Genomic DNA, 9,890 nt, shown 5'->3' with positions numbered 1-9,890 from the left:
GGCACTGCAGCTGAGAACCACGTGGTGCTAGAGCAGCAGGTGGGGGACGGGGAGGGAGGGGTGGAGAGGAGCAGTAAGTGGACAAACAGAGCGCAGCGATAGCTGGGCGGCAATGTGGGGCCCGTGCCAGTACTGGAGCCAGCAACAACAGGGGCCCAGAGCAGGGCAGCAGGAGCATGGACCCCAGGCTGGCAGCAGCTCTGGGGCTGGGCTAGCTCCCCCTGCCCCTGCTAGCGCAGCCCAGCCCAGCTCCAAAGAGGCCCTGCTGGCCCACACCCCACACTCCCACCACCCCTCTCTGGGCCCCGCCGACACTGGCCCCGGCGCAGCCCTGCACTGTTGCCCAGTTGTCACTGCTCCACAAGCCCGCTCACTCCCACTCCCCCTGCCTGCCGCAGTCATTTGCCAGATGCTGCTACCACCCCCCTCTGCCCTCCACCCACCACTTCAGCACCAGGTGGTTCCTGGCTGCAGCACCAGGCTGCAGGACTCAGCAGGCACCTGCAATTCTCAGCTGGCTCAATGTGGTGCTGGCTAAACCGGTCCAGCTCCTGCTGCATCCTGCAGTCTTGGCGGTGCAGCTGGGATGTGGTGCTGGAGTGTTGAGTGGTGTGGGAGGGACAAGGAAGTGGCAGAAGGGCAGTGGTGGCAGATGGAGGGGGAAGTGGTTGCAAGTGGGAGCATGGGACTGTGTCAGTGCCCCAGGGCCAGGAGCAGCAGGAACACAGAGCTCAGGCTGGCAGGAGCACTGGTGGGGGCTCTGCTTGCCACGGGGGGTGGGGGGCACTGTGGGTAAACCCTCTCCCTCTACACATGACACAACCCTCCCCAGTCACCCTCCCCCCACACACTCATAGCCTCCACAAACCATATACTCACCCCCACAACACACCAAATATCAACACACACATGTTCCCCCACCCCACATACACCCACACCCATGTTTATCCACCCCACCACAAACCACACCCACACCCTTCTCCTACATACCCACATACCCACAGTCCCTCACAAACCTATAACCACCCATCCATGCCCCCTCCCCCCACAATATATGAGAGTCAGACTTTATTTTAAGCTATTATATAATCACCTCTATGTACACTACATAAACACATGTAAATCAGGACAAAAATATTTTTTTAAATCAAATTAATGAATGTTGCAGCAGATGTTTGATTTTTAGAATATAATTTGGTATTTTTCTGGTTCCAAGATGGAAAACCCTTGCTGAAAGGAATACTTCTTTGGGGGCAAGGGAAGGGACTTCCGGTGGTAAAGGTCAGGAGTGAGGGGGGACTTCCAGTCCCAAGATGGCAACCAGGGGGCAGGGCACCTGTTGAGGGGTGGGGCTACCCTTGTATCCCTCAACGGCTTGCCAAAACTTGGTAAGTGGCCCTCTGTCCAAAATAATTGCCTGCCCCTGCATTATCAACTATATCTAAACCATTGCAGATATATATTTGTCTGACATGCTTTCAAAAGCTGCTGGCTTTAAGATAGGCAAAGAAAGGCAGCTTCTGACCCTAGTGAGAATTTAATGACAACAAAGCCAATTTGTAAGCACAAAACATTTATTATTCATCAGCAATAACTGTTTTTTTGTTTAAACTGGCAAATGAGCAATGTTGCAGAACTGCCTTTGATAATTCATCCTTGCCTTGTGCGTGACTCACCTTATCCCCATGCAGGAGGACACAGGAGGATTTTCCAACATACACAACAAGATGATTTATTCTCAATCACCTGCAACCAGATTGCCTACCTTGTTCTTGATTCTCATGCCACAGAAAAAGAAGAAAGCCACTAAGCCATTTAAAGGTTTACAGGTATGCCCATCTGGTCTTGAGGAGGTGCTCTCGTGCCGCCTTGGAATGTGCACCTGGGATTGGCTGCTGCATTTGTTCCTGTGGTCTCAGCGTGGGCTCACGTTCTCCCTGAGGGAAACCAAGAAACTCACCTGCCACGACTTCGATCTTCCTTTCAGTGGTGGGGTCCCCTCCTGTGGTCCCCCATGCGTCGGTTGCACTTTCTGGTGGGTATTGGTGGGGTTCCACCTCCCCTACACCCCAGTCATAGGCCAGCCTCTAGGATGGCCACTTGATGGTCGGTTGGCTCACCCTCCAGTGATCACTCCTCCTCTCTTCTCATCGGCTGTGCTCCTAATGTCCTCTCCCATCCCTATGTCTCTTCAGGATGCTAAGCCGCCCCTGCTCTTCAGCCAGGTCTTTCTTTATTGCTCAGCTTCCTGCCGTGCTACCCCAGCTGCTCCTAACCCCAGAGTGTTGCCTGTGGCTCTGACCCTTGCCTCAGGGTCCCTCTAGGCAATCCATGAAAGGAAAAGAAAAGAAGGAAATTAACAGAAATTAACAGAAAGGACAAGGGGGGTAGGGCCTTGGCCTGTCCCCCACTCACAGGTCCGGCATCTGTGGCTCCTGCAGTCCCTTGATGCCATCCTCGCTCCTTCACTTTGTTGTGGACCCCTCCAATAGGTCCATCCCTGGGTCCCTTGATGGCCACCAGCACAGTCCATGCCCGGCATGGGAAGAACTTTCGCCACCTCCTCCCTGCTGTGCTTCCCCAGCTGTCTTCTTGCCACTGGCTTTTATTTCAGGCAGGTGGCATCCTGAGGTGACATCATCTGCCTGTGCTACTTTTAACCAGAAATAAACACAGCTTATGAACCACGTGGATGCTCTGTCCCGGTGCGGCTCACCCGAGTCTTCCTGGCCTGAAATAGGTAAGTTCACCCTGTCTTCAGGGCTTTTCTTGCAGGGATGGGCTGTCTCTGTCCTGGGTCCTGCCATGGGAGGGGTCTCCTGTGTCCTTGTTTCCATCCCCCTGGGACAACAGGGAAGCATCAACAGTCTTCTCAGCAGGCGCATCTTCACAAAACGTGTATTGGGAAGTTGCCTAATTAACTCAGCAGTAAACATCTCTGCATCTACACATGTGGCCCTATTAGGCTCCAGGAAACTAATAAACTCCGCAGCAGGATAGTACTTGTAAATACAAGTACTGTCCTGCTGCAGAGTTTTTTTTGTGTGCAGCAATGTGCATGTAGATCCTGACCTGGCTGGCTGGGACATGAGGTGCTTCAATGCAGGGGCTGCCTACTGGCTAGCTCCACACTAGAGTGCCCTCATGCCCCAACCAGTCACTCTTCAGCATGATGAACTGGGTCAGAACAGCCCCAGGCTGGCAGGCTAATCCCCAGATCCCCCAACCAGTTGGGGCTGCTCCAACCCAGCTCAATGTGCTGCAGTTCCAGTCGCAAGTTCAAACATTGTGCCCAGGAGCAATAAACTCTGGCATGACATGCACTAGGAGTTTATTGCTCCACGTTAATTGCACATGTAGATGCACCCAATGTCACCTATCCTTGAGCCAGACCAAACCTCTTGTTCTTGTCAAGGATTTCTGGAATTAAGCATTTGTCCTCTAATTGATGTTTCAGTTTCCTATTTCTGCATATTCATCATCCAATCAAAATGCCATGTGTCTTCTTAATTAAGAAGTTAAGTACTGATTGATATGACAGAGTACTAGTGAGGCAGCATCATCTATGCCTTTGACCAATAACAACTTGATGAAATTGCACAGTTGGCCAAAGAATATTGAGAAATCTTCAGACACAAAAATTCTGTGCATCAATGCTCTGAAAGATCCTGCTATATGGTCAATCATCAGTGACAACATTTTTCTTTTGTTTGTGAATGCTGGACCAGTTCAAATAAACTAAGAATTTTCCTACCTTTGGATAGTAACAGAAAAAAATTCTCAGCTTTTCATTTTTCATGCCAATTTTCAAATGGAGACTCCTTAAAATGTGCCTAGTTTCCCTATTTCTCTTCAGCTGATTCTTCTGCAAGTTTATTAACTCAAGACATTTTGCTTTAGCCAGCAATGGTGTTTGAGACTGGAAAAACATAAAATGGATACTAGTAAATCATGGAAAACCAGGAGCTCATAAGAATAGCCATCACCAGTGGAGAAACTTGGATATTAGACGGAAGTAAGATTGCATTAGTGATAAAAAATATAAATTGCAAATTAATTCTCTGATAAAATAGCAGCAAACTATTTTGGAAAGACTTTTTGATTTGATCAGCTGAATGAACAGAAGACATTTTCCTGCAAGGTCCCAACAGCAAGCTCTATTCTTCCCTTAATGGAATATTTTTAAATTTGTGAAGTGTCTTGGAAAATACAACCTTACAATGAAAAAACATTTCCTATGAACTGCCTTGAACGAAATTCATGATTATTATCTGGGCAGAGGTATTCAAAACAAAATCATTCAATCCAGAGGATGATCAAGAAAGAAATTATTTCTACCTTGAAGGCTGCCAAGTATTGCTCTATTAAACATGATTGCATTCAAGACATTAGTAACTAAAGGGAAATGGCAGTGATGGTTAATTTGTTTCTACAGAAGCAACTAAGGCAAGAGAAGGCAGCTTTGTGATCAAAGAACACTTTGTTGGATTTTTTAACGTGATAAATTCTACAATGCTAGAATGACAAAAGCACCCCTTGAACAATTAAAGGAAATGGGAAGCTCACTCAGTAAATTGAGAGGTCAAGGCTACAATAGTGGGGTGAATATGAAGGACAAATAGTGGAATTCAGAAAAGAATTCAGGGCCTTAGCAAGAGAGCATATTTTGTTCCAGTCTAATCACATTCTTTAAATATTGTCCTTCATGCTTCATCCTTCTATGAAGTTGTATTTTTCAATGTGCTTCAAACGGTTGGTTTGGTACTCTTTTGTAGTGTTGAAATGATAGGGGGTTTGTGTGGCTTTCCTGAAGCACTGGGATGCAATGGGCAACATGTGAATAACTTGTTTCCAAAATCTTTAAGTGAAACGAGATGAGAAAGCTGAGTTTATACAAACTGTCTATTTTGGTACCACATTTTGGAAGTCTATGACATTTTAATTTCACCTGCCAGTAATTCAAACCTCAAGGAACCAAAACTCAAAGCAATGGCTCACAAGATCTACAACTGTACATTTCTGTGTAGTGTGGCACTAGGGCATGATATGCTTTATGAAGTCAACGTCACAAATAAAATGCTTCAAGAAGTTGAAGTGGATATAAAACAAACTGCATCCATCAAAGCCTCAAAAGTTTTTCTGCAAAATACCATTGTGACAAGGGATTCACAGAATTCACAGTCACATCCCTGACTGATGCCAAAGAACTGGCAGATGAGCTGGAAATCAATGCTAATTTTCCACAGGAAGAACAACTTAGAGCACAAGTAAATAAAAAGGATGTTTGTTTATCAGGTCAGATGAACTGTTTACTAATCTAGAAAGGAACAATAAAGATATATTTTTTGTTGCATTTTGAATCCTGCCACACAGTCACTTGAAGAAAGATTTTTTTTAAACTATGAGGAATGTGATAAGCTGTTGGGTTTTTGCATAATTCCTCAGAAACATTAAAGGTGCCCATAAAAATGACAATAGCAGTGCATTGTTTGAAGGAAACCATGAGAAGACAGACAGACAGCATGGTGAAGAGCTATTTCTTACATAAATACCCTGGAACATTGTAACAAACTTGGCAAGGGAGGCAAGCTGGAACATGCCCAAAAGCCATACTGGAGTTTCTGAGCTTTAGTCCTTGTTTGCAAACATACAATTGCTCTCAAGACTCCATTAACCTTCCCTGTATCTGTCACAAGAGAAGAGCTTTTTGAAACTGAAAAGGTATATTTATGTGCTACAATGTCTTAGTGTTGGTTGCTGGGTCTTCCTTTAGTTTCATTTGAAAGCCAAATCAAAGAGAGTATTGATCTGAAAGATGCCATCCACAAATTTATATGCATTAAAGCAAGAAAAGTTAAATTCGTGGCCAGTTCCTAGAAAAGGGGAGATGGGAGTTGGAGCACTTCTTTGGGTGGTGGGAGATCAGCATGAATGCCTTACCTACTAGGGTGTAACAAGACACCCTGCTGTTTTCTAGAAAAAAGAAATAATCTTGTGTGCAAAGATCAGATGACAGGCTCCCAGCTCCTAGGTAAACACCCAAAGCTCTGCCAATGGAGATAGTTTCCCTCTTGGCCTTGCTCCCTGGCATGATGAATTCTGCCTTCCTGTCAGCCCGGTGGCACAGCTTCAAGAGTTAGGACTTCCAGTCCCTGAAGCCATTGCCAAATTAGCCGGAAGCATGCTGATTAAGTCCCTCTCTTGGATGATAGGAGTCCTGGGTCCTCAATTTTACTTAGAGGACCCATTATGCATTTTATGTTAACCAACCACTGGCTTAAGAAAAGAACTAAAAAATCCTAGGCACAGATACTAGAACCCATGGCTAACCACAGTGAATATATAGAGGACTGGGCTACAAAGTCCAGCTCCTTGTATACCACTCTTCCTAGCCCTCTTATTTCCCAGGAAAGTATGAATGCCTGGGTTAATCCCAGGGGCAGGAACACTCGCATCCACCTGTTGAAACGTGGGCATTTTCCATGAGGCAGAGTGAGCATACATGATTTTTGTAGTAACAATCACTTTTAACCAACAATCATACAAACATACCATTTCATGAAAACATTACAGGGCAGTTCCCATCCACAAATCCCTTTCCTTCTTATGTCAGGGGGGAAACAAGTTAGGGCAGAGTTCATGGATGTCCCATCCCATTTCCTCCCCACTCTCACTTATCATCTATGTCTGACTGGTCAGAGTTGCCCCTTACAGAATAGCACCACAGATCAGCCCAATTTCTTTCCCACCTGTGGAGAAGAAGTGAGCTACACTTCCTCCTCTTTCTCTCTGACATCCAATTACATCTTGAAAGACCAATCTGAAATAATAGATTAATTGGAAAATTTTCCCTCCCTTCTCTCTGCTTTCCCCCACTAAATTGCTTTCAACACATCTGAATTTTTTTTCTACCTTTACTAGGTGCCACAAATTTGCCAATGCCCTTCAGCAATCCCTGTTCCTCTTCTCTCATTAGGGTTTTAAGTCCCAGATGCAGGTTCTCTGCTTCCAGAAGGATTTTTGACCAGGGGCACAATTATTATTGACTTGGTTTACTTGGTAACAGTAGGTAGTGATTTTATGTACTGGGCCACTGGGTCTGGCCTTGACAAATTAGCATCTGAAATCTTTGTTTCATTGTTCTTGAGTAAAACATCAATAGGAATACCCTGTGACATTGCCACTGTCAGAATTACAGTACCTTATCTGGTGTCCTTATTGTTTCCGGCTACAGACAGAGCAATGCAGCTTATTACTGTGCCTTTTGCCCATACTTGTTTGTCTGCCAGCCCCTGACTGGACTGTGCCAGCCAAAATTTGACCAGGTTACAGATAGTCAGAGGTCCTGTACCCCTCACATGTCTCCCCATTGATTTGCATGTCCTGATGCCAGTGGGATCTGATCTGATTCTATTCTGGAGGTTACAAAAAACTTATGCAGAGGTTTGGGGTCTGAATTCTGACACATGTATACCCCACATTTCTTCTGCTTCCACTCACAGGATTAGCTTGCTGCATAGCTGGTGCAATCTCCCTATTGTCTATCCAGCCTGGGGTTGCCATGGGATATGCCCAACTTCCTGATGTATGGCTATATGACAGCTCACTCCCTTGTTCCTGGCAGATATATGCCTCTTTCTGGTCCCCACTTATGCTCGCTCTCTAAAAATTGGCTGTCTTTAACAGTTGGTCTGAAGTTGATGTTCTCCCTGGTTTGGGTTTACCCAATTTATGTCTGTAGGAAACACTCCATACTCCCCTCATGGGTCCCAGGAAGGGACTTCAAACAGAAGTCTCAAGGCAAAGGACAAATGCTGGCAGCATTTTCAGCTCTTCTCAGAGCACTGGCTGGCTAATTTGTCCCAGCCCCTGCAATTTTTCCACTACAGAGTTAACTCGGGATTAGGAGGCTGAAAACAAGGCCTTTCTAACCTGATAATGATAACAGTAGGCTCTTGATTAATATTATTTTTCCTTTAACTTTTAAGATATACATAAGATGTTCAGCCCAGTATAATTAAGTTATGTACAAAACGGAAATGTAAGTTATTCATGGTGTGTCTGATCCAAGATCCTTTGAGTTAATGAGAGTCCATTTTCTTCAAATGGCTTTAAATCACAAACTTAGTCACTGCCAAGATGCTCCCAGTGATGTGGTTTCCTCTCAAAATGTCCTAGTGGAAGGCATTAAAATAAGAAGGGACTTGGAATCCCCCAGGCTAGTGAAACAATTAATCTGAAAAGATGCACCAATTTTACCTTTTACTTTTACTATAGTCTGTGATACCAGATACACTGCCTGTCCTTCTTTTGCCACCAAAAGGAAAGATGTCTTAGTAGTCAGAACACTTGCTTGAGCTGTAGAAGACTGAGATTTGATATGCATCTCACCACAATATCTCTTGTGTGAACCTGGGCAGGTCATTTAGTTCCAGATCCCCCAAAATTTTTAGATGTCTACCTCTCAGATTTCAGTCCCCGGGATGGAGATAGGCACCTAAATATCTTTCAGATTCTGCACCTTACTCTCTGTGCTTTAACTTACAAATAAGAAACTCATACTTCTTAACCTCACAGGGGAAGAGGGGTTGTAAGGATAAGTAATAAAGATTCAGAAGTACACAGAACCAAATGTAGGCAGACCTTTTGCATACAGACTGAATTCTGGTTGTTGGACAAATAGGAATTTGCTGCTGTTGCATTTAAAATAGAAAGATTCCCCTTCCTTGTCGAGTATTAGACAGATGTAGCCAGAACCAGTCAAAGCATTCTAAGCTATTTCATTTGTTCTCATTTACAAGAAGGAAACAATTCCCCACCACCTTGTGTGGAGCAAGACTTTGAGAGGGCTAGCGTAGGAGAAGCGAATAAGCAGGCAGAACAGGGCTGGCACATGAGGGAAGAAGCAATCTGCTCCATCTAAACAGCCAAAGGTGGTTTCTCCCCTAACCTGGAGAGAACTTCTCATAGTTCTGTGCTCCAGTCAAAATTATATTACCATTTAGTGCTTGAATAATGCACTCTACACTCTTGCTTTAAGCATATGCATGGAAGATCTTGCTGTGACGGTCGCAGGACTCCATACAAGCAGACTCAACAGGTCTCTGACTAGACCTCTTACATGTACACATTGATCCAGAGGATTGACAGTTGCCTACTAGTACTTTCCAGCTTTTCCTTTTCTTGCTTTTTTTAGTGGCTTACTTATTTTCCAGCCTAAATGCATGCTCAGTGTTTGTAGCACCACCAGTCAGGAACCTGCTCTCTGCTTGCAGATTAAACCATAAATATAACTCAAATGTGAATATGAAATGAGAGATTCCACATCCTCCCTAGGTGATCTATTCCAGAGCTTAGCCAGCCTTATGGTCAGACCAGTGATTCTCAACCAAGGTGATGGGGTACCCTAGGGGCTTCCACCAGAGCCTTTGAAAGGTGCTATGAGGTGTGAGGAAATAAGCGAGGAGTGAGAATACAAGTAGATAAATGCAAGCTTAGGCTTGTCTGTGCCTGGCTGATCCCCCACCCCTACTGTCCAGCCCCTCTGCAAGGAAGTAAGCACTGTAATAACTAAATTAATTTTTCAAATTGGGTGCCACTCAAATCACAAAAGTTATGGAGGGGTGCCTAAAGTCCAATGAGGGGTGCCTCAAGTTCAATAACTAATGCTTCAAGTCCAAAAAGTTGAAAACCACTGGGTTAGATGGTTCTTCCTAACATCTAACCTAAATAAAAATGGTTGTGATAGAAACCTGCTAATGAATAGGACAAGATGTGAAATGCTAACAGATTTATGTTTGTGAATGATCTATCTGAAAGCTATTTTAGGCTTCTTAAAAATATATATCCTACAATTTCTTAAAAGTCCAAGCAAGAATACCTTTAAATTC

At 44.6% G+C, this 9,890-nt stretch overlaps 1 protein-coding gene across 5 annotated transcripts in view; it reads right to left on the bottom strand.

Moving 5' to 3' along the window:
• The window catches only part of FAM189A2 (family with sequence similarity 189 member A2), a 61,515-nt gene that overhangs the window by 19,718 nt on the left and 31,907 nt on the right, over window positions 1-9,890 (bottom strand). The window lies entirely within an intron of this gene.

This window comes from Alligator sinensis, unplaced genomic scaffold, assembly GCF_000455745.1.
Source record: "Alligator sinensis unplaced genomic scaffold, ASM45574v1 scaffold308_1, whole genome shotgun sequence".
Lineage (NCBI taxonomy): Eukaryota > Metazoa > Chordata > Crocodylia > Alligatoridae > Alligator > Alligator sinensis.
The sequence above is the reverse complement of the archived record's forward strand: the minus strand, read 5'-3'. Positions and strand labels throughout refer to the sequence as shown.